Source organism: Ictidomys tridecemlineatus, chromosome 11 (genome assembly GCF_052094955.1).
Source record: "Ictidomys tridecemlineatus isolate mIctTri1 chromosome 11, mIctTri1.hap1, whole genome shotgun sequence".
NCBI lineage: Eukaryota > Metazoa > Chordata > Mammalia > Rodentia > Sciuridae > Ictidomys > Ictidomys tridecemlineatus.
The window spans coordinates 85,579,403-85,599,440 of NC_135487.1; the positions used below are offsets into that span (position 1 = coordinate 85,579,403).

Sequence of the window (20,038 nt, forward strand, 5' to 3'; positions counted from 1 at the left end):
AGGAGAACTGGAAGATAGGAGGGAACAGCAGGTGGCTACAAAGCACAGAGGTTTATAGAAGGGGATATCATGAGTTCCAAAGTAGTTATGTTGACTATGAGCTGTGTGAGATATTCAGGTGAAGATATCAGTTACTTCATTTGTCAGAGTTGGAGAAAACCATTTATGACAACTTCGTTTCCTTCCTTCCTTCCTTCCTTCCTTCCTTCCTTCCTTCCTTCCTTCCTTCCTTCCTTCCTTCCTTCCTTCCTTCCTTCCTTCCTTTCTTTCTTTCTTGGTACTAGAGAGTGAATTCAGGGGCGCTTAATCACTGACCCCCATCCCCAGCCCTTTTTTTGTATTTTATTTAGAGACGGGGTCTCACTGAGTTACTTAGGGCCTCACTAAGTTGCTGAGACTTGCTTTGAACTCGCTATCCTCCTGCCTCCGCCTTCCAAGTTGCTGGGATTATAGGTATGTGTCACCACACCCTGCTGCCATTGACTTCTTGAAGCTGCATACTTCTCAAAAATGATCTTTTTTGATTTGGAGTTTTACTATTTCATTTGCATAACTGAAAATCCATTTAGATGACTTTTCAAAAAGAATAGAATTATCTGACTCAGAGATGTATTCAAGTGTCAGACTTTCCAGAAAACTGCTTGCAGTTTTGAAATGAGTTGTTCTACCTCCATGTCTATCCCCACTAAGGTTTTGACAATTTTGAAGTCGAGTTTCGGAAGGCTCAGGCTCAGGCACCATGTTCTGTCTCCACAGTCTCTGCAGAAAGGAGCATTCTCAGAACCTGGGACCCAAGAGTGCCAGCTCAGCCAGGAACCTGAGCCACAGGCTGACAGCACCAGCACTACGCCAGAGGGCACACATTGGTGTATTTCTCAGCTGTCCCTACCACACTGGGAGCATGTTAAGGACAAGGATGTTAAATCCTTACTACTAGGATTTATGCATAAATGCTAATATTTGTGTGCTTAATTAATACATCAATAAATCTTTCTTAGTATCATAAAAGTTATAACACTGAAGAACAGAAAAATAAAATGTGAGGGGGAAATGAAAGCGCTAAGAAGAAAGCCAACTTTGAGCCACTGGGTTTTCCCAGGAGACATTCAGCATTGACTTACCTGAAGCCAATCAGTGGTGGAAAATGTAACCAAGCAACCAGTTGTTTTCTCTATGGAATGGTAAACAACAAGTGTGACTGATTTCTTTCCAGAATTGACTGAGTTTAGTAATTCAATGGTAATTAAGCAGATGCCCCTCTTCCATGGGTGATATTGTGTCAGTGTTAGGTAGAAATTAATTTACCTTAGAGATTTAAAGGTTTTGATACTTTCTTCTTGGACTTTACTGAGAGTTCTTCTTCTTTTCTTTTTTTTTTAATATGGGAACTTTCACTTTCTAAATTTTAAAAAAGCTCATTTTGTATTTAGGAAGAAAGAAAAGTCATGAGTATTTTTGTGATTTTGATTCAATCAACAAATATTTGAGTAACTATTGTCCTAGGAACTCTTCTGGACCACCATCAAGATAATTGTCCTCTAAAATTTGTTCTCTGGTGGGAGAAGACACGCAAATCAAGCACTGGGTAATAATTTAAGTGCTCTAAAGAAAAACAAAGCATGTCCAAGGAGAGGGAGTATAGAAGGGGTGTGCATTTTTAGCTAGGGGTCAGGTCTGGTCTCTCTGAGGAGACAGATTTGATCTCAAATGTGAAAGAAGTGAGGCTGTGAACTAAGGAATAATAAGAACATTCTAGATGTTGAGAAAGAACAAATGCAAAGTCCTGGAGTTGAGGGATTGGTACACAATTATTTTTGAGAGTATTTAAATAGCCAATCTTCAATGATATTCCTTTGAATACTTAAAACAAAAGTTTGTATTTCAGATAAGCAGGGCACCAGGAACAAAATTACCTTCCAAACTTTCTCAGCTTTTAAGCAATCCACTTTAGTGGAAATCCATGGCTGAATTAGGGGCATATATACCAATTTCATTATCTGTTTATCCTTTTACTTTTTTTTTTGATGACTGATACCTCTCTTGCTGCAGAAAAAGATAAAGAATTTCAAACAATAAAATACACAAGAATCAGGATGAACTGGGGGCCAAGTTTACTAGGTTGGTGGAGTCTAAACAATACTTAAAGGATACTTAAAAGACATTAAGATCCTTAAGCACTTGAGAAGCATTTGTTTATTTCACATGTAGGAGAGCTGATTTTGACCCAGTCCTTTCAAAGGCCATCTCCTGCATAATGCTTGGTTACTCCCTTTCTTCTTTTTTGGTTTGTTTGTTTTTGTTTTGTTTTATTTTGTTGTTGCTGAGGCTAGAACCCTGGGCCCTGCAAATGCCAGACAAATTCTACTGCTGAGCTACATCCCTAAACATTCCTCATTTCTTGTAATCTGGGATATCTTTAAAAAAATTAGGTTGGAGAATTTAAGTGACTGCGGAAGCAGATCAACCACAGCCGCGGGGCAGAAGAGGCCATGGGGGCCAGTCCTGGCCTGACAGGAGGCTGCGCCAGGAGCTGGTTCTGGAAAGGTATTTATTCAAGGAGACTTGTAATGGTTTGGATGTGAGATGACCCCAAAAGCTCATGTGTGAGACAATGCAAGAAGGTTTAGAGGAGAAATGATTAGGTCATGAGAGCTTTAACTAAATCAGTGAATTAGTCCCCTGGTGGGATTAACTGAGTGGTAACTGAAGGTGGGTGGGGTACTGCTGGAGGAGGTGGGTCACTGGGGATGTGGCTTTGGTGTCTATATTTTGTACCTGCTGAGTGAAGTCTCTCTCCCTGCTTTCTGATCAATCATGTGAGCCACTTCCCTCCACCTCTTCCTTTATGATGGAGCTGGCTGCCTATGGACTGAGACCTCTGGAACCATGAACCCCCAAATAAACTTTTCCTCCTCTAAAATTGTTCTTGTCAGGTCTTTTAGTCACAGCAGCAAAAAAAAAAAAAAAAAAAAAAAAAAAAAAAAAAAGAACTAAAACAAGACTATAGCAGTAGCACACATTGCCAGCTCCGGATCAAGTTCCCTGTGCAACTGGAGAACCTGATTGATAGGCAGCAGTTTGAAGAAACAGTTCAACCTGTGAATAACCTGTGTAAGAAGCAAAGAAGCTTGCTGGTCATTGATATCTTGAAGGCTGTTTGGCTCATTTAATAGCACATACCATATTCTTGTGTGTGGAAACTCCTCATGAGAAGGTTCTGAAGAAAGTTTCCAAATATGTTCAAGAACAGAATGAGGGCTAGGGATATGGCTCAGTCGGTAGAATGTTTGCCTTGCATGCACAAGGTCCTGAGTTCAATCCCCAGTACCACAAAAACAAACAAAAAATCCTCCCAAAAAACAGAATGAGAAGATATACACTTCCCAAGGACCCTCCTGAACAACCCTATTGATGCAGGACTTTAAGTGACTGAAATTACCATCAGGCAAGAGCAGTGGAAGATAAACCAAAGAATTAAAGACCTCACCTCCAGCTGGGACCCTCATCTACCCACTGGCTGATCACAGAGTGTCCCTACCTCCTCTCCAGAACATCATTCCTTTGTATCTGCTGTCAGAGCCACAGCACGGAGTGACCTCTAGTCACTTAGCATCCACTTTGTGTCTCCAAGTTGTGGAGGACTCTAATCTTTTGATTCGTTTCTGAGAAAACACAATGGGAAGCATTTCACCTTTTTTTTAATTATTCAAGGGGGTTTAATAAAATATGCATTTGGTCAACCCAGTGCAAATTTTATTTCTTACCTGTCAACAGTACCATTAATTCTCCTTATTCCTTGTGCCAATTTCCAGGTGGCTTTAAACTTCAAAGGGTCGTATCTTAGCCAATGTTCAATCTAATTCCCTGAAATTATTAAATGGATTTTCTCCAGGTGAGAGGTAGATTATGTCTGTGGTTATGCTAATGCATTTCTCAGTTTTCAAAGAGCTACCAGATTTGCCATAATTTAAATCTTATGATTGATTTCTGCTGTTCAGTTCCTCAAAATAAAGCTCACTGAGAAAAATATATAAATGTATAATGTTGTTTTATTATAGCAGGTATACCTAATTAAAGAAATATTTAATGAAATTTCCAGTAACTTCCTTTGGAGACATTTAGGTATTATTGTATTACCTTGAATATTGGAAAGTTATAGTATGTTTTGCTTGTTTATTACACAAATAAGTAAGTACTATAAAGCTGATGCTGAGTCATCAAACATATATGTCCCTGTTATATCCCTGAATGTGTAATGAGCAAGTAGATTAAATATTTTAATTACAGTTGTTATAAATATAACTCATGAGAAAACATATGGGAATAATACTGCACATTGCTAATTTTTAATCCTATGGGCAACCTTATGATTCCTCATATTCAGTATTCAGTGCACAAAAATTTTATGATTGATTCAAATAAGTTAAGTGACTTCAGAGTCTCAAGTCTGAGTCAATTTTTCTGGCTTCTCTTTTGTCTGTATATCGCTAGTGTTTGGGTTTCTTATGCCCTTCATTCTTTTATGAGTTTGAGAGCACTGTATTTCGAGAAAGTTAAGAAAATATATTAGGAGAGAATGAAGCAGTTCAAAGTTTTACTTTCAGAGGTATTATAGGTGCTAATACTGGATTTAAGCTAACAGATGGAATTTCTCTTCTGGATGTGGTATTCAATAAGTCTCATATGACTGTGTGATATTTTAATTGCATAAAATTCCTTTGTTACTTCATAGACTGTTATAATGTGTCTATCTGCCTTTTAAACCCATTGTGATAACTTTGCTGAAATACTAACACATTAGTAAAAAAAATTTTAAACAAATAAGAAAACTAGGTTGAATTCACTTCTTAATACTTTCTAATTTAGATATCTTATTGATTTAATTTGGCTGTTTCTAGGTACTAAATTTTAATGTGATCTTATAATGTCAAAATTAACAATTAAAATTTCAAGGACCATAATATTTATAATTATGCAAATAGAATTTGTGTTACATGCAATGGGGACAGGACAGTGTTTTTAATAAATGGGATTGGGAAACTGGACAACCACATGCAGAAGAATGAAACTAGATCCCTACCTCTCAGCATATACAAAAATCAACTCAAAATGGATTAAAGACTTAAATGAAAGATCAGAAACTATGAAACTATTAGAATAATACATAAGGGGAAGTGCTAGAGGACATTGGAAAAGGCAAGGATTTTTTTGGACAAGACACGTAAAACCCAGGCAACAAAAACAAAAAGAGGCAACTGTGATCACAAACTAAAAAGCTTCTGCACAGCAAAAGAAACAATCAACAGAATAAAGAGGCAGCTAAAGACTGGGAGAAAATATTTGCAACTATACATGTGTCAAGAGATTAAAGCCCAGAATATGTAAGGAACTAAAAAAATGACAAAAATACAAAAACCTGATTTAAACACAGTAATAGACCTAGATGGACATTTCTCAAAGGAAAAAAAAAAAAGACCTACAAATAACCAACTGGTAAATGAAAAAAAAAAATCTCAATATCACTAAATATCAGGGAATGAAAATTGAGGTACTATTCTACCTCACTCCAAGAGCTGATGAGGATGTGAAGAAAAGAAAATGTTTGCCTGCTGTTGGTAGGAATGTCAAGTAGTGCAGCCATTTGGAAAACAATAAGGTAGTTTCTCAATAAATAAATAAATAAATAAAACCAGAACTACCATATTACACAGCAATTCTACTTCTGGGTATGTATTCAAAGCAGATGAAATCAGTATATTGAAGAGACATTTATCAAGATATGCCAGGTTTCTAGCAGCACTATTCACAATAGCCAAGGGATGGAATGAATCAGCCTAAGAATCCGCCAACTGATGAATGGATGAGGAAAATTTGGAATAAATATAATGGAATACTATTCAGCCACATAAAGGATGAAATCTTGTCATTTGTGACAACATTAATGGAACTGAAAGACACTAAGTGAAAAAGCTAGGCAAAGAAAAAGAAATGCCACAATATCTCATTTCTATGTGGTTCTCATAGAAGTTGAGAGTAGAGCAGTGTTTACTAGAGGCTGGAGAGAGGAGTCCGGAGGGAAGGATGGAAAGAGATGGGTCAACAGATATCAAGATGCAGTTAGACAGGATTAAGAACCTCTGCCGTGGTATTGAACAATAGGGTGGCTACAGATAATAATGTGTTGAATATTTCAAAAAGGTTAAGGGAAAGGATTTTAAATGTTTTCTCCACAGAAAAATGACCAATGTTGGAGGAGACAACTGAAACATTTCAGTTGATTAGGATATTACAAATGTATGCACGTATCAGAACACTACAGGATACTCCATAAATAATTTTGGGGTGACAATTAAAAAAAATCTGCTACTTCATCTTACAAAACTTGCTAGACAATTTTTTTTTCTCAGAATGGAAGGCTATAGAGAAGGTGGTCTGACTTAAAAATATATAGATGAAAATTTAGAGAGACCCAGAAAGATAAGGATGCATCCTTCAGGGTAATTAAAATAATAAGACCATGAGAGATCAAAGTGATTAGCTACAGCAGAGTGAATCATACACAAATACAACAATTTTAAACTCAACCTATAATTTTCAATTCAATTAAAATTGAAAGGCTACTCTTATAACTTAGCTGCTTTCAAACGACCCACTCTGTTTGACATAATTCAGGATAACGCTGAGAGCCATTTGAGTAGTTAATTAATTAACTAGTTAATCAATATTTATTGAGTATCTTTTATTTGCCAGTCATTGTCCTATGTTCTAATATATAATATACAGTAGTAAAAAAATAGACAAGATATCAGTAGGACTTACATTCTGGCAGGGAATTAGATAGTAAACAAATAAATCAGCATTATAGAATAACAAATACCTATTAGGTACTCCTCCTTCTTTTTTTTCTATGTTTCTAACTTTCTTTTTTCCTCCCTCCTCCTCCTTTCCTCTCTCTCTCTCTCTCTCTCTCTCTCTCTCTCTCTCTCTATATATATATATATATATATATATATATATATATATATATATATCAACTTCATATATATGTTCATAATTCATATATATATCATCTCCCTTCCATATATATATATATATATGAAAGACATGCTTAAGAGCCTAAGTTCAATGCCAAGCACCAAAAAACACTTAGGTTTTACAAATGTAGGTTTACAGAAGCATCATCCCACAATTAGGCAGAGATTATTTACGAAGTGTTTTTACTGACTGTTAGGGCTGATCCCCTGGGGTTCTGTTGGCCCTCAAGCCTGAGGCATCGAGAGGCCCGGCAGCCATGTGTTTTCCTAGGGATCTCACCTGCTACCCATGCTCTGGCTGCCTGGAGCTCACCCCACCATTAGCCAGGCCAGGCTTCATGGTGGACAGAATAGAGAACCAAGCAGGCCTCTTTACTCCCATGCAGTTGGAGCCATCCTAACTTGGGGGAGAGGGGAGATATAGATCGAGAGGATGCGGTAGCAGAAGATTTCTTTGAGGGAAGCAGGACTCACAGAAGCAAGTGAGCATGTGCTAGGCATGGGCCAGAGGTTAAAGGCCCAGGGAGTGAGAAGACTTGCCTTAGGCCACTTGAATAAGTTTCTGGGACAGGCCCCAGGCTGGCTACTTCCAGGCTCCAGGCATGAGGTCCGTTGCCTCGCAGGAAATGAAAGAGTTCTTCTCAGGCCTTCCTGATGCTGTGCCAGGGAGCCCTGAGTCTCATAGTACACTAGCACCTGATGACATCCACTCAGGCCAATCCTGATCACCTAGGTCTGAATCACCCAGGGGAAAAACTCAGGGCTAAACATTTTTCTTTGTTTGTGGTACCAGGGATCAAATCCAGAGGTAATTTACCACTGAACTATACCCCCCAGCACTGTATATTTTTTAAATTTTGAGACAGGGTCTCAAAAAAAAAAAAAAAAAAAAAAGTCTGTCAAGCCTGGCCTCAAACTTGCAATCTTCCTATCTCACCTCCTGAGTAGCTTGATTATAGGCATGTGCTACCATGCCCAGCTTAAAACATTCTATGTTGATTCTCAGTATTGTACTTATCATCATCTGGTATGTTCTTATGCATTTGTGTGTTTATTTCTTTATTATTTGTCTTTTTTACAGGAAAATAAATTCCATGGTATCAGGGACCTCATCTCTCTTTTGCAAGACTGCAGCCCCAGTTCCTGGAAGAGTGCCTGCTGGCTCATAGCAGGTGGTGATCAATACATGATTGTTGAATGCATATTCATTGTTATCACTATAATTTCAAATTTCCCTTAGCTTAGTTTCACCAGATCACCAATAATTTGGGACATTACAGCTTTTAGTTTCTCCTAGTACATATTTATCGATCTGTAAACACACACATGAGATATTTAAGAGACCCTGCTATCTTTTTGCAATGGGAGGGACCCTTCTCTCCCAGGAAGACTACTTGTCGACTCTAAGTAGGCAGAAAGGGACAGATCCTAAGCAGGTGTTCAGAAAAGCAGCTCTGATGTTGCTGAAGAGGAATAGAGCTGAGAACATTTTGGGGGAAGTTGTTACTAAGAGAGAATAAGGACCTAACAAAGGAAGGCAATGAGGAAATGCATTCGGACCCCTCTTCAGAAGATCCCTTCACATAGGGTGAGAGAGGGAACAGTCAGAAGAGACTGGCTGCTCTAGCTTTTCTGGTGAGGTGTTTGGTGACTATGCTGACTGATCCATAAAACAAAGAGCAGGCTGAGCTGTTTTAAGAAGAGAGAATAGAGAAAATGACATGATTGGGCCTTGGATCTTTAGATCCAAAGTGCTTAGGGGACATGCAAATGGAGGTTTCCAGTAGATATTTTGGAAATTAAGTTTAGAGCTCAGGAGACAAGTAGGACTGAAGATGTCCCATTCAAAATTGTCTGCGCACAAGGGATAGATGAAGCCCTGGAAGCAGACAAGAAAATCCAGGAAAAGTGTAAAGAGATGAGAGGGGAGATCAAGGGTGCAGCATTTGGAGAAGCAATATATCCAGTAGTAAAAAATCTTATTTTAGGGCTGGGGATATAGCTGAGTTGGTAGAGTGCTTGCCTGCCTGCTTTGCATGCACAAGGCCCTGGGTTCAATCTCCAGCACACACACACACACACACACACAAAAAAAAAAAAAAAAAAAAAAAAAAATCTTATTTTAATGGGTACTGGGAGGTTGATCCCAGGGCACTTTACCACTAAGCCACATTCCCAATCCTTTTATTTTTTACTTTGAGATAGGATCTCACTAAATTGCTGAGGCCAGCCTTGAACTTGCCATCCTCCTGCCTCAGCCTCAGCAGTCTCTGGTATGGCAGGTATGTGCCACCATGCTCAATTATGAAATTATAAAGATCAAAAGTAAGTGACTCAAGTTTTCTGTGCCTCACTTTTTCATCTGTTAAATGGGTTACTTAATAAAACGTATCTCAAAAATTGTTTGAAGGATAAATTTATCAGACACCAAGTGTTTAATCCCAGGGCTCAGCACACAATCCAGGTTATATGACTGTTCTCTCTGTTCTTGGAGTTAGGATATTAAAGACAATAGAGGAAAACAATCTAAGAGTCCTGGGGAAGAGCAGTCTGAGTCAGAAAGGATCAGAGAGAGCAGTGCTTCAGAAGAGTTTGCACAAGGGGATGTCAAGCATGACAGTAAGCTCCCTTGAATGAGAGGTCACAGGGCCCTGGGCTACATGGGTAGGGAGTTATTTGTGTCTGTAGAAAGGGCAAGGCCAGGAGAACTGCCTGGGCTTAAGAGAAAATAGAAATGACCTCTTCTCGGATGGTGAAATGAACACTTTCACTTCCCCTACTGCCAGCAAACACTTCACTGATGTCACAAAAAAGGGTTTTTCTTTTTTTTCATAAATAATATAGAGGAAAAAACAAGTGATGACAGTAGCATAATTTTGGAAGCTAAAAGGCAAATAGGCGAATGTAATTTCCTTCAAACCACTGAGAAATCTGAAAACTCACGCTGCCATGGAAAAGGCCTAGAGGTTGAGTTACCTGACAGAAGGCCAGAGAGACCCAGAAACCAGGGTGCAGCCTCTCTGAAAGTGAGCTTGAGAACATGAAAAATAGGGAGTCTGCTTAAGAAGCAGTTAGACGTCTTCTATCCCCTCATTCTATCCCACCAAGACCCTCACCCAACCCGCAGAGCCAGGTGGACTCTCTCTCCTGGACCAGGGCAGAAGACCAGGTAGAGTCGGTGACCTGAGTGAGGTTGACTGAGGAATGCCACGGTCAACAGGAACCAGATGGAGAGAGAGTCCAGCCCCATTTTCTCACTCTTCTCCCAGAATGTTGCAACCAGCTTTACCTCTTCTCGAAAGGAGAGAGCAAGATTTTTTTTTTTTTCACCCTCTGGACAACAGTGATGTCCACCAGTTAATAGGCACTGCCCAGGTGAGCGGCATTCCTATAGTCTTTCACCTGGGTATCTAAACCCAGCATGTTGGCGGTGCACACCTATAATCTTCCCACCCTCCCCCACCCCTGCTCAGGATGCCCAGGCAGGAAGATCGCAAGTTCAAAGCCAGCCTCAGCAACTTAGCAAGACCCTATCTCAAGATAAAAATAAGAGTGGATGGGAATGTGGCTCAGTGATTAAGTGCCCCTGGGTTCAATCCCCCATACCAAAGGGGAAAAAAAGAATCATGTGTGTATCTAAAATCTGAACAAATGACAGCCAATGATGTCAGTGAAGTTGCAAACATGAAACAGAGACTGAAAGAAACAAACAAAAAGGAATGTGGAGGAAAACAAGATAATGCAGGGTGAAAAAACTTTAAGGGAAAAAAAGTAAACAGAACATTCAGAAAATAAACTGAACTCTTGAAATTAAATATATGTTAGTAAGAAACTAAAATCTTTGTCACCTTATTTTTCTTACCTCATCCAAGCACAGAGTAGGTTTTTTTTTTTTGTTTGTTTGTTTTTTTGTACTGAGGATTGAACCCAGGGGCACTTAACCACCGAGCCATATTCCCAGCCCTTTTTATATTTTATTTAGAGACAGGGCCTCCACTAAGTTGCTTAAGACCTCCTTAAGTTGCTGAGGCTGGTTTTGAACTCTCGATCCTCCTGCCTCAGCCTCCCAAGCCTCTGAGATGACAGGTATGTGCCACCACACCTGGCTCACAGAGACAATTCTTAAGAAGCATTCACTGAGTGAGTGAATAAGACTGATGAGGTAAAGTGAAAAATGTCCCACACAGATTGTGAGGAGACCCATGTGGTGGCCTCCAGAGTTCAATCATCAAAACAATTTGAATTTTTGGCAAAAAAATAAAGAAAATAGAAAGAAAAATTAACACAGGAACAATTAATTTAAAAAATTCTTAACTGAAGGAAGTAACTTTATAAGTTGAAGCATTCACTAGGTACGTTGGAAAAAGTATGAGAAAAAGAGCCAAAGAGCCATACCAGTGCAGGTCCTTGTGAACTTCCAGAACGCTCAAAGCAAAGAGAAGATTCCAGAAGCTTTGTTGGAGGTTGGGGAGGGAGCGATGAACTATGTGCTTCATTGTGCCTCGGTAACAATAAATTTCCCCTGAATTTAGTGCCTTCAAACGGCATTGTACTCATCTCTCAGGGTTCCTGAGAGACAGGAACCCAGGAGCGGCTCTGCTGGGTGATTCTAGTTGAGTCAAGAGGTTCCAATCAGGTGGTATAAGCTGGGGACTTGAACAGCTGGGTCTGAAAATAGTTGTGGCATCCTGGGCCTTCCTATCTCTATTTCTCCTCATTTCATCTGTGTCCACCTCGTTGCTATGGTGTGAAGGCAGGGCTGTGTCCAGACTTCTTATGTTGGAATTAAACTCTAAGGTGATACAGATAAGAAGTGGGGCCAGTCAAAACGTATCTGGGACCACCAATGTAAAAAAAAAAGGAAAGAAAGAAGTGATTGAACTATGAGGTCTCCATCCACATGAATGGGATCGATGTCCTTATAAAAGAGGCATCGGATGAATGGATAAAGAAACTGTGGTATATATACACAATGGAATATTAGTGAGTCTTAAAGAAGAATGGAATTATGGCATTTGCTGGTAAATGGATGGAACTGGAGAATATCATGCTAAGTGAAATAAGCCAATCCCAAAGAACCAAAGGCCGAATGTGTTCTCTAACACGTGGATACTAATTTACAATAAGGGGCAAGGGAAGAATAGTGGTATTTTGGACTAAACAGAGGAGAGTGAAGGGAGGGGGCACAGGGGAAGGAATGATAGTAGAATGAATAGGACATTATGACCCTATGTGTATATATGATTACACGACCTGTGTAACTCTACATCATGTACAACCCGATGAATGAGGAGTTATACTCCATTTATGTACAATGTGTTAAAACACAATCTGCTGTCAGGTATAACTAACTAATTAGAACAAATAAAAAATATATATATTTTAAAAGAGGCATCAGAGTTTCCCGACCTTTCCATCTCTTCTGCCATGTGAGGACACGTCAGATGGTTGCCTGCCCCTTTCACCATGTGAGGATGCCACATCAGGGCGCCATCTTGGAAGCAGAGCTCAGCTTCCATGAAACAATGAATCTGCTGGTGCCTTGATCATGGACTTCCTGACCTCTGGAAGGTAAGCAATAAATATCTGTGGTTTACAAATTACCCAATCGAGGGCATTCTGTTCTAGCAGAAGTGGGCTAAGATAATCACCATGTCCAACTCTAAAGGCAAAAAAAAAAAAGCGCCTTTTGACTTTTCATGACCTATCCCGGAAATTATTCAACATCCTTTGCACCTCATTCTGATGATCAAGGTTCACCAGTTCAAGTAGAGGCTATCCAGACCCAGGCCTTGATGGGGGAGTGTAAATTCTATATTATAAGGAGGGCAGGAGGGGAGGAATGAAAAAAGCAATTGCAGCTGACACACCAAGGTCAGGGAATCAGAATGGAGTCCCAGTTCTTTCTTATCAGCAACACTGCAGGCAGGAAGACAGTGAAACAATGCCTTTCAGATCCTGAAGGAAAATGACTTTCAGCCTAGGATTCTATACCAAGCCAAACTCTGAATAAGGAGGGAAGACAGGATCAAGTCATTTGTATACGTCCAACCTCTCAAGGATTTTTTTTCCTCCCTATATTCCCCTAACCAGGAAACTTCTGGAAGCTGTGTTCTGTCACTGGGAAAGCATAAACAAAGAAGGAAGGAGAGCCAGGATATGAGACTCCAACCCGGAGAGAAGTGAAGGGAACCCTCAGATGACAACCAAGCAACAGTTAGAACTGAGGAGGAGGACAGAGGACTCAAGTAGACAGCCATGGATTGGATACGTTTCTCATGTATTTATAATGCCTGGAGAGGTGTGTGGAAGAACTGGTCATAGTATGTAGGAAAGAGCCAAGAAAGAAAAAGACAATAAAAAAATGCATGTGAAAGTAAATATAGTTACCTACATGACTAAGTCACAAGATCGACATGGTCATAATAACAAAAATTGATATATAGCCTATAATTAGAGGGTGGGAGACTGTATAGATGGGAGCAGTAGTGTGTCTAAGAGAGCTAAATCCTAATATTCAAAAGAGAGAATTCATACGTAGTCTCTAAAATTGAAACAATGCAGTGTCTACATATGAAAATTATTAAAAACAAAGAGACAAATACTCAAACGAAAACGGAAAGAGGGGAAAGCAGTTACCACCGAGGAATAAAAAGAAGGGAATTATTGTTTAAGTTATTGTTTCACAGAAAAATATTTCATTTTAAAAATTATATCTATTTGACTAAAATAAAAATAATTATGATGTTAAGAAATCAGTGGGAATTTCTTTTTACACATGGGGTTTGTGTTCATTTTTCTTGGCCTTGCAGTCCCACTAAGTTTAGTTATAAGGACAAAGAAGAAGAGAAGAAACAAGAATCTATAAATTTATAGATAACAAAACAAAGCATCAATTGATAACTATAAATGACAAGCATATGATTTCTCACTTCTTTGTTGTTAGACCCTTTATTTTCAAATTTTAATAGTAACACTGATTAAATTAAAAAAATATGAAAATTTTAATGGATCTTTTCTGTGTGTGATTCCCATTATGGAAAAATGTGTGATGTGTTTATGATAATTATTATTGAGTTATTAAATATATTCTAAGGAGAAGAGAGCTTCCATCTTAACTAGATGCCAATTGAAATCAAATTTCCCAACGGAAGTTTAAACATTATACCTTTAGAAGAATTTCCCCCAGCCTAGTTTACAGGACAGCCACGGCAACCTAACACTCTTTTCTTATTAGTGCATATCAGGTATACAGAGCACTGGGTTTTGTTATCATGTACTCATACATACACGTAGTATACTTCAATCATTTCCATACCCCCTCACTTATCACCTCTCTTCCCTCTTATCACCTCACCTCCCTCCTCTCTCCCCTCCTGTCCTCTAGTAGTCTCCCTTCTGCTTGCATATCATCATTTTTTCCCCCCTAGATTCCACATGTGAATAAAAGCAGTTGATACTTGTCTTTCTGAGTCTGGCATATTTTGCATAACATAATGCTCTCCAAGTTCTCTCCATTTTCCAACAAGTGACATGATTTTTTCTTTTTTCTTTCTTTCTCTCTCTCTTTCTTTTTGCACAAGGAATTGAATACATGTGTGCTTAACCACTGAGCTACATCCCCAGCCCCTCTAAATATATATACTTAGAGACAGGATCTTGCTAAGTTGCTGAGGCTAGCTTTGAACTTGTGGTCTTTCTGCCTCAGCCTCCTGAGCAGCAGGGATTACAGGTGTGTGCCACCATGCCCTCTTTGTTCTCCTGTATGGCTGAATAATATTCTATTGTGTTTATATGCCACACTTTCTTTATCAGTTTATCAGTCGATGGGCAATAAGACTGATTCTGTAACTTTGCTATTGTGAATTGTGCTTGATAGAAACAGGTATGCAGTTTTCTCTGTAGTATGCTGATTTTAATTCTTCCTGGTATATTATCAAAGAGTGGTACAGCTGGATTTTGTGGTAATTCTATTTTTAGAATTCTGAGAGGTATTTTTGTGGGAGGTATTGGGGCTTGAACCCAGGAGCACTTTACCACTAAGCTACACACCCAATGCTTTTTTTTTTTTTTAATTTCAAGATAGAGTTTTGCTAAGTTGCTTAGAGCCTTGCTAAATTGCTGAGGCTGGTCTCAAACTTGTGATTCTCCTTCCTCTGCCTCCCAAATCATTAGGATACAGGCCCTGGCTTGAGAAACTTTTGATTTCCACAGTGGCTATACTAGTTTGTATTCCCACCAACAGTGTATAAGGGTTCCTTTTGTCCACAATTATTGCTTTTTGTATTCTTGATGATTATCATTCTAAGGGGAGGGGGTGAGATTGAATCTCAAGGTAGTTTTGATTTGCATTTCCTTGATGGCTAAAGATGTTGAACATTTAGATTTTTTTTACCATCTGTACTCTTTCTTTTAAAAAGTGTTTGTTCTATTCATTTGCCCATTTATTGATTAGATTATCTCCTCTTCTTTGGTGTTAAATTTTTTGAGTTTTTTATATATTCTAGATATTAATCCTCTGTTAGAAGAGTAGCTGACAAAGATCTTTTCCCAATCCATAGGCTGTAGTTAGTAGTCTCATTCCATTCATTGTTTTTCTTGTTGTTGTTGTGCAGAAGCTTTTTAATTTGATACTATCATCCTTTGTCAACTCTTACCATTATATCCTAAGCCATAGGAGTCATATTCAAGAAGTCATTGCCTGTACCTATATCTTTTTTAAAATTCGTTCTTTTTAGTTATACATGACAATAGAATGTATTTTGACATATCACAGATAAATGGAGTATAACTTCCCATTTTTGTGGTGTACATGATGTGGAGTTACATTGTTCATATATTCATATATGAACATAGGAGAGTTATGTCCGATTCATTCTACTGTCTTTCCTATTCCCATCCCCACTCCCTTCCCTTCATTCCCCTTTTTCTAATCCAATGTACTTCTGTTCTCCCTGCCTCCCACCCCTTTATTGTGTGTTAGCATCCTCATATCAGAGAGAACCTTTGGTTTTGGGGGATTGACTTCTTTCACTTAGCATGATATTCTTCAGCTCCATCCATTTGCCACCAAATGCCATAATTTCATTCTTCTTTATGGCTGAGTAATATCCATTGTGTATATATACACCACATTTTCTTTCCATTCATCTGTTGAAGAACATCAAGTTGGTTCCATAGTTTAGCTATTATAAATTGAGCTGCTATAAATATTGATGTGGTCAGATCAGTAGAGTACACTGATTTTAGGTCCTTTGTATATATGCTGAGCAGTGGGATGACTGGGACAAATGGTGGTTCCATTCCAAGTTTTCTGAGGAATCTTCATACCGCTTTCCAGAATGGTTGCACCAATTTCTAATCCCACCAGCAATGAATGAGTGTACCTTGTTCCCCACATCTTCACAACATTTATTATTACTTGTGTTTTTGATAATTGCCATTCTGACTGGAGTGATAAGAAAATTCAGTTGTAGTTTTAATTTTCATTTCTCTAATTGCTAGAGATGCTGAACATTTTTTCATGTATTTGTTGACTATTTGTATTTCTTCTGTGAAGTGTCTGTATAATTCCTGTGTCTATTTACTGACTGGGTTATTTGTTTGTTTGTTTTTTTTTTTTGTATGTGTGTTAAATTTTTTTGAGTTCTTTTTTGGGGTGGGGTACTGGGGATTGAACTCTGGGGCACTCAACTACTGAGTCACCCAGCCTTTTTTTGTGTGTGATTTATTTAGAGGCAGGGTCTCACAGTTGCTTAGTGCCTCACTGTTGCTGAGGCTGGCTTTGAACTCAAGATCCTCCTGCCTCAGCCTCCTGAGCCACTGGGATTACAGGCAAGGGCCATGCTGCCAAGTCAAGTTTTCAGAGTTCTTTATATATCATGACAATTAATGCTCTATCCAAGATGCAGGTGACAAAGATTTTCTCTCATTCTGTAGGCTCTCTTTTCACATTCTTGATTTTACAATTAAGAAGTCTTTTAGTTTGATACCATCTCATGTATTGATTCTTGATTTTACTTCTTGTGCTTTAGGGGTCTTATTGAAGAATTTGATTCCTAAGCTGATAATGATAAAAAATTGGGCTTACTTTTTCTTCTAGTAGGTACAGGGTCTGTGGTCGAACAATACCGAGGTCCTTGATCCACTTTGAATTGAGTTTTGTGCAGGGTGAGAGATAGGGGTTTAATTTCATTTTGCTACATATGGGTTTCCAGTTTCCCCTGCACCATTTGTTGAAGAGATTATCTTTTCTCCAGTGTATGGAACCTTTGTCTAGTATAAACTAGCTGTATTTATGTGGGTTAGTCTCTGCGTCCTCTATTCAGTACCATTGGTCTACAGGTCTGTTTTGGTGCCAATACCATGCCATTTTTGTTCGTATAGCTCTGTAGTATAACTTAACCATACCTATACCTTGAAGTATTTCCCCTTTGTTTTCTTTTAGCTGTTTCAAACTATCAGATCTGATATTTAGGTCTTTGATCCATTTTGCCTTGATTTTTGTAAAGGTGAGAGATAGGGATCTATATTCAATCTTCTAAATATGGATATCCAATTTCCCCAGTACCATTTGTTAAAAAGGTTGTATTAGCCAGGTGCAGTGGCTCACAGTTGAATCCCAGCAACTTGGGAGGCTGAGGCAGGAAGGGTGGGAAGTTTGAGGCCAGCCTAGGCAACTAAATGAGACCCTTTCTCCAAATTCAAAATAAAAAGGGCTTGGGGGTATACGTGGTGGTAGAAGTATCCTAGGCTCAATCCCTAGTATGAAATAAGAGACTGTCTTTTATCCAATGCATGTTTTTGGGCACCTTTGTCAAGAAATCAGATGGCTGAGGCTTTGTGGGTTTGTTTCTGTGACCTCTATTCTATTCCATTGGTCAAAATGTCTATTTTCATGACAGTACTATGCTGTTTTTGTTACTATGACTTGGTAATATATTTTGAAATTGGATATGATGATACCTCCAACATTGCTCTTTTTCGCTCAACATTGCTTTAGCAATTTGGGTCTTTTTTGGTTTCATATGAGCTTTAATTTTTTTTTCTAAAATTGTGAAGAATTTAATTAAATTATGATGGAGATTGCATTGAGTCTATAGATAGCCTTTGGTAATTTTTAACAATATAAATTCTGACAATCTATAACATTGGGGGTGTTTCCCTCTTGCAGTGTCTGCTTCAATTCTTTTTTTTTTAAGTATAATTCTCATTGTGGAGGTCTTTTATCTTCTTGGTTAGGTTTATTCTTAGGTATTTTGGGTTTTTTTGGAAGCTATTATAAATGGAATTGTTTTTCTGATTTCTTGCTCAATAAGTTTGTTTTTGGTGTCTAGAAAAGCTATTGATTTTTTTTAGTTGTGTTGCTTTCTGCTGCTTTGCTGAATTTGTGTATCAGACCTAAAAAGTCTTCTAGCAGTCTTTAGGGTCTTCTAAGAATAGGATCATATTGTCTACAAATAGAAATTTGACTTCTCCCTTTCCTGTTTGTATTCTTTTTTTTCCCTCTTGCTTAGTTGCTTTGGCTAAAATTTCAAATATTATATTGAATAGGAGTGATGAAACTGGACATCCTTGTCTCATTCTTGATTTTAGAGGAAATGCTTTCAATTTTTCCCCATTCAATATGATCTTGGTTTTGAATTTGTCATATGTAGCTTTTATTGTGTTGAGTTAATATGCTTTTACACCTAGTTTATTCAGGGCTTTTATCATGAAGGTATGCTGAAGTTTATTTAAGGCTTTTTCTGCATTTATCAAGATGGTCATGTGATTTTTATCCTTGACCCCACTTATGTGGTGTATTACATTTATTGATTTGTGAATGGAAACCATCCTTGCATTCCTGGAATGAAATCAACTTGATATGGTGCATGATCTTTGTAATGTGTTGTTGAATTCAGTTTCTACCTGTTTTAGAGAGGATTTTTTGCATCTATGTTCAGAAATATTGGTCTGTAATTGTCTTTTTTTGTTGTGTCTTTATCTGATTTTGGTATCAGGGTGTTACTGGGTTTGTAGAATGAGTTTGGAAGCATTCCTCCCCTTTCTATTTAATGGAATAGTTGGAAGAACACTGGTGTTGGTGTTTCTTTAAAGGTCTGGTAAAATTCAGCAGTGAATTCATCCAGTTCTAGACATTTCTTTTTTGGGAGAGTTTTTTTTTAAACTACTTAGGTCTCACTGTTTTTATTAGCATGTTTAGATTTTTTTCTTATAACTTCCCAGTCAATTTTGGTAGGTTTTATGTGTCTAGACATTTATCATTTCTTCTAGATTTTCCAACTCATTGAAATCAGCTAAAGTAATATGGAAAACGATTACTGTAATTGATGGCTAATAATCATATGGCAGTAACTGTCAATCTCATTCATATATCCTTTTAAACTCAACAATAGCAAGAAAATTTCAGAGAACAAAATTAATTAGTGTGACTGGCTGGTCCAACCATAGAAAACTGAAATATCAACAAGCAGGAAGTGGATCCTAGAAGCAAACTAAATTCCCATTATGTATTCTCAAATAAGATCAAGAGTTAGAAGCTTCTGGTATTTCTGAAAAAGGTGTCAAAAACTGACCTAAAAATAGAAAGCCTGATTATCAAGTACCCATTGTAGTAGTGAGAAAATGTCTCCTACACCAGCTATCATGTCTTTATAATCTCACTGTATTTACTGCTTTCATTATCTCACTTCTCACTCATTTTCCTATTGATTTTTAAAATTTATTTATCTTACAGTAGAATGCATTTTGACATATTGAACACAAATGGAGCACAACTTCTCATTCCTCTGGCTATATGTGGTGCAGAGTCACTCAAGTAGGGTAATCATACATAGATATAGGGTAATAATGTCTGTCTTATTCTACAATCCCTTCCATCCCCACAGCCCCATTCCTCCTCTCTCTCCCCTCTACATAAACCAAAGTTCCTTCATTCTTCCTTATCCCTATCCCCCAATCCTACTATGGATCCGCATTCACTTATCAGAGGCTTATTTCAC

The 20,038-nt window shown here is 38.2% G+C and overlaps 1 long non-coding RNA gene across 2 annotated transcripts in view; it reads left to right on the forward strand.

Moving 5' to 3' along the window:
* Positions 1-13,650, forward strand: part of LOC144368175 (uncharacterized) — a 114,355-nt gene extending 100,705 nt beyond the window's left edge. For both annotated transcript variants that reach the window (XR_013427949.1, XR_013427950.1), the window contains 3 exons: positions 8,116-8,206; positions 12,424-12,605; positions 13,128-13,650. This is a non-coding gene — a long non-coding RNA (uncharacterized LOC144368175). The remainder of the gene's footprint in view (positions 1-8,115; positions 8,207-12,423; positions 12,606-13,127) is intronic.
* The last annotated feature ends 6,388 nt before the right edge of the window (positions 13,651-20,038 follow it).